This window comes from Coenobita brevimanus, chromosome 7 (genome assembly GCF_032717465.1).
Source record: "Coenobita brevimanus isolate Jiangsu-jjx chromosome 7, ASM3271746v2, whole genome shotgun sequence".
NCBI classification, from domain to species: domain Eukaryota; kingdom Metazoa; phylum Arthropoda; class Malacostraca; order Decapoda; family Coenobitidae; genus Coenobita; species Coenobita brevimanus.
In genome coordinates, this window is record NC_136960.1 from 28,784,427 (window position 1) to 28,790,426 (window position 6,000).

Below are 6,000 nucleotides of genomic sequence, written 5' to 3' on the forward strand. Positions count from 1 at the left end.
GACTGACGAGGAGAGTGTATGTGAGTGAGGTGGAGGGGGAGAGAGGGAGGGGAAGGCCGAGGATGAGGTGGAGGGATGGATGAGGTGGAGGGACATCACAATCCTGGGTCGCAGCCACTGGCTCACTAGACAACGGAGGAGCTGGACACACTTGACTTCCACCAATATCATTTCCAAGTAAGAAAGTTACACCTGACATTGGGAGTGTCTCAACCAACCCAACCATAACGGAACCATTAACAAAACCAGACTCTAAATTCACTCTGCACAGAGGGACAGAGAAGTAAGTATTCCCTACACCTTGTAAGATTACAGTTTCATCAGAGGAATTAACATTAGAGCCTAGAACACTGGTCAGCATAAGGGATTGGCAAGCACCTGTATCACGATAAATTTTAACTGATTTCCTGTCATTACTGTCCAGAGGACTGACAAAACAATCAGACAGGAAATTAGCACATGAACTCTTGAGAGTGTCACCCACGTTACTGCTCAAAAGAGGAGCTCCATCATGAGAATTTAAGTTACCCCTCAAAGCAGGTTCAGTTAACTCAGTTAAAGAATTCTGGGAACTCTCAAGAGTGGACACTAGACCAATTGACTGAATATTTAAAGACTCCTTTTTGTTCACATCACGCTGTCTCCTGAAACATCTCTCCATAGTATGACCAAGCTTACTACAATAAGTACATTTACTTTTCTGAAATCTAGAGGTGAAGCTGGTATTTACTTCCTGAGAAACATCATCCTTATTCTCTTTCCTGTTACCTGTACTCTGAGTAGAGGCAACGTACTCTCAGCTTTCCCTTTTCTCTAGAATGTCTCTTGTGAGTGAGAACATATTCATCAGCTAAAACTGCAGCATCAGACAAATTATCTATTCTTTTCTCATCAAGATATAGGCTTACATCTTTACTAATACAACTTTTGAAGTCCTCCAGCAAAATCATCTGCTTAAATTTGTCAAAATCAGAATCCACATTCTTAGAATTTAACCACTGCTCTAACAGATCTTCTTTGATTCTTGCATACTCAACATGGGATTGCTTATCTTGCTTGTAAGTTGTCCTAAATTTTACTCTATAGGCTTCAGGAACAAGCTCATAGGCCTTAAGAATCAAGCTCTTAACTACATCATAATTATCAGATTGATCCTGAGGCAAAGATGCATAAGTTACTTGAGGTTTACCGGTGAGAACAGTTTGAAGGAGTACTGGCCAATACTCCTTAGGCCAATTAAAACCTGTAGCTACCCTCTCAAACAACTGAAAATACTTTGTTAAATCAGATTCATTAAAAGGAGGGACAAGTTTAACATTTTTAGCCACATCAAAATCATCAGAACTAGATGATCCAGTTCCACCTTGTTTCATGCGATACTCATGGTCTGCCTGAATCCTTGCAATTTCAACTTGTGCCTCAGCCTCTTTAGAACGGGCCTGAAAATTCAGCCTCCTTAGCACGAGACTCCTGCAGGGCTAGCTGTAACTTAGCTAATTCAATCTGCGTTTGCTCATTTGGAGGAGTTACATTAAACAAGCTTTCATTAATCATGTCAACAATTTGATCTTTAGAATGATGAGAGCGAACAGCAATTCCCAATTGTTGAGCAACAAGCTTAAGTTCATTCTTTGTTCTGTTTTCTACATCCAACACTGTTTGCACATTTGACAAAAAATCTTTGGCTTCATCAAGTGTAGTAATAGTAGACATCATGAATAAGTAACAGTCACAAAATATCGAGCAATATCCTTATGATAATATCCTGAATATCCTGATAAGAGGTCGCCAAATTTATGTTACGGAACAGAGAAAGATAATGTACACTTTAAGCGAGAATACTAAAAATCACTACTGTCCCGTAAAGTTCCAGGTTCAAAACAAAAGAGTTAGGTAAAATTACAAGTTAAAGTTTAATGCTCAAACTAACAACAAAACATTCAGGACTCATAAGGATAATGTAATGGCAAATAAACAGGTTAAATATATGGTTAACTGCAATAGCCTCTGTTAACACGAAATTAGCGAGAGTAAAATTTATCTAAGTCAGCCCTGATAAAATGAAAATACACCAGGTAATGCTCAGTTAATGCAAGGTAAATTATTACAGATACAAACTATTATCAAAAATGACTTACATAAAACCCAACATTAATCAAAAACCTCACTAGGCCTAAGAATTAACCTTATGCTACACAGTACAAGAAAAAATACAACAGTTATACTCAAATTACACACAGCTGCTAGATGTTTGGAGATTTCTTGAGCACTCACAATAATAATATCTGTACAGGGGAGGACAGAGATGTGAACAAAATGAGGAGCAGATCTAAGTGGCAATGATGCAGAGACTGAGCTCATTATATAGGGGCCAGCAGAGCTTGATACAACTTGTAAGAAGGACGCGTAAATGAAGCCATGGGGACAAAGAGTTGACAATCCCGCTCTGACTAACAGAGAGAACGACTTACTCTACTATAACGGTAGAAGGGGGGAACTGAGGCAGAACACGCTCGTGATCAAACATGCAGCATACTGTGCGTTAAAATTACACAAAGGATGATGAAATCATATGCTAAGTAACAATATATATATATACCATCCCACCTTATGGTCATACTACAACCCCACTTCAATATCAATTCGCATACCATTTTATCATTGCACATGCTCATAAAAACTGCAACACTGTTTGGGCATAATCAAGAAAAGACCATATAGTAATAAACATGGTAATACATGGCCATAAACATCACCACTTCACATAGTCATAAACACCACCACACCGCACGATTATAAGCATCAGTGAATAAAATGGTTATAACCTGTGTGACTCCGCATAGCCTTAAAAACCATTACACCACATAGTGTTAAGCACCATTACACCACATGCTTATAACCAGTATTACATCATATGGTCAAAAACTAAATTACGCCACATGGTTGTTGACACCATTACGCTAGATGGTCATAATAATTATCACAGCAAATGCTCATACAAGCCAGCATACCACTTAGTTAAGAAATACCACCATACCACACAGTCATCAAAACCACTACACAGCATATTTATGAACACTACCTCTTCCAGACTGTGGTAATTGCAAGCACATGTTCATTAATTTTATTCTACAATCATTTAACAACATTCACGATAAGGACATACTTGTTCATAATTATTTTTACGTGGCAAGCTTCTACCTCGTTACGAAAAACGAACCAAATACCAAATTTTTAAAAATTACACAAGCATTGTCATTCCTTGCCACATGTATTTAAACAATTTAGTTGAATAAGGAAAATGCAGGCGTGAGAGAGAGGGACCTATCATGTGCTAACGTAACTGGTGACTGGCACTTGGAGATGAAATTTATAAATTTGTCCAACAACGGGGGTGGGGGATAGACGAGTAATAACCGGGAAGCGGAAACAGCCTTGATAATGCAAAAATCTGATTCTTAAACTCTGATACATTTGTGTCTGATCTACCCTTTGGTATCAGAATCCTTGGGATCTTTATCTTGCTTTAAAGATAGCCAGAACAAAAAAGAGAGGGAACAGAGGTGCGGCCAGGCGACATACATAGGAGGAAAGAATATTATTTCACACTGGTATAACAACAAAACATAATTCAAAGGTTACAAAATAAGGATTCAAATAAACCTAAAGTACATCATGACAGACACAGACTTAATCAGGCATATAATTCTTTTTCCCTTTGGGTCCTGGCATCCCTCTTGGAAACTGCTCACGTCCCCCAGGTTGATAACCAATGCTCTTGGAACAGGGAAGAAAGGTTGCAGGTCAATGAGAGCAGTGATACAGAATAGAGAGGTTAGCATGAAAGTAAACTGATCACTGTATTGTGATAGTGATATTCCCACTCCAACGTATGGACATGAAGCTTGCACCCTGTTGGATGGGTACGAGTCAAGAGTGGGAGGAGGGGAAGTGAGTTATTTGACAGAAGCATGTAAAGTTATATGGAGAGAAAAAAACAGGAAGATGAAGATGTAAAGGAATAATGCGAATATGGTGAAAATGGGAAACGTATTCTGAAATGGTTTGGTCATGTGTAGAGGATGAAGAATGAGGACTGACTGGCAGAAGGTATGTGAGCGTGATGGAAGGGACTAGGGGGAGACTGAAGGGAAAATGGAAGGAAGCGGTGGAGAGGTATGTAAGTGAGGGATGTATGAGTTAGAGTGCATTCTCACAGAGGCTTGAAAGTACCTTTTCTGATGCAAACTCTCCTATTTTGTAGGTCGGGATAATAAATGGACAAAGTTAATTTCATTGGTTCTTTGCCTGGCCATTCCGATTCTCAGTGGCAAATATGTCGTGTGTGGCAGTGAGGAACAATGTGTGCAGAATATATCCCATTAAATGAGACACAGTACTTAAAGGTTTAATCCTGACCTACACGATCAGAGAGTTTGCTACTTAATATGTGCGGTTTCAGTCTCAGTGTGAATGCATCCCTAGAAAGAAGGCAGCCTGATCGCGGAAGACAAACTGATATGACGGTGATTCGTGTTCACCCCTTCCGGGATTACGGCGTCTGAGTATAGAGAGAAAATTTTATATCACTTGTGGGGTAGAGCATCTCGGTCAGCCTGTAAAAGACAGATTCTCAAGCCCCCATCCGATAACCCGTTTTCTCAGTCATTATTACCCGTCTCTGCCTGGGAGGAGCTCGGGGACTGGTATTGTTTTCACTCAGTTTGTCTGTTTGTGTGTCTGTTAACAACTTAGCGCGAAAACTACAGGTGTGATTTCGACAAAAATTACAGGAATTGTGAGCAATGACCCTCTGATCATCTGAACAAATTTTGGGCCAAATTGGCCCAAGGGCTAGGCTGTAGGGCCAAAAAATGTAGAAGAAAAAAAAATCATTTTTTTTGCCTTGACTCCCTTCAAATTCGTCATGTCGACGTGAAACAAAAACCTAAACGTGCATCTTTCAAATCTGCATCCTATAACATGCCTCATTAAATTAGGGGGGTCACCCCTCAGTTAGTGGTAGACGGGTCAATGTCAGGTGGGTAGGGCCTAAAATTTCAAATGGGCATAAACTCTTCAATTTTCACCCGCTTTTCTCCAAATTTGATATGTTGCATCTTAGACTAGATATCCTGTTGTGTTAATACAACAGCACTAAACTGACTACCGGGGACGGGTTTGCTGTGCCTTGGCACCACTTCTTGTTTTCAAACTATAGTGAATCTGTGCATTTTGTTTATCCAGGAGGATCTAGGTTTGGTTTGCTTAGTCAGCAACAGTAAGATTAGATTACCTTATTTTTGTCTGGGTAGATGAGTTTGTTAGGATTAGGCTGGGTTAGTTTATGTCACGCTGGATAATTTAGGGATTATAGTAAAGACAATAAGAGCAATCAAACTGAGAAAAAAAAAAAATTAGTTCTTGGTGCTGAAATAGTTTCCCTTTCATTTCAGTGCCGGAAAGAGACACCTTTACTTGTTGGGACTGACATTCTCAAGTGACTCCTCTGCCAGGTTATGCAGTGGACCCTTAACTGCCTCTCTGCCTCTCGAAAGAAGGATGGTAGACTGCTGGAGAAGGCTAATCCCACTCTGTCTTCCAATAGGGACACGTTCCTATGAACCTTAGGTCACAACAAAAACAGCAACAACTCGTTCAGCTGGAAGTATGGGCTCCGTACAGCTGCTGGAGGGAAGGAGGGTTTAAGGGAACTTTAAAGATAGACAGAGAGGGGAAGGAGATTTACCAGAGAAAGAGGGATGAGGGGAAGAGAAGAGATTTTAGAGACGAGGAGAAGAGGGTGGGGAGGAGTTTGTAAAAGGTAGAAACGGATGAGGGATGCGATTTTTCAGAGAAGGGAGAGGGGAGGGGATTTTACGGAAGAAGAAGGAGGCAGACGGGATTTCAGAGAAAAGATAAGGGGAGAGCAGCTGGTTTTAGAAGGTAGAAGAAATTGGAGATGGAACTTTAGAAGGAGAGAAAGAGGGTGGAGGAGGG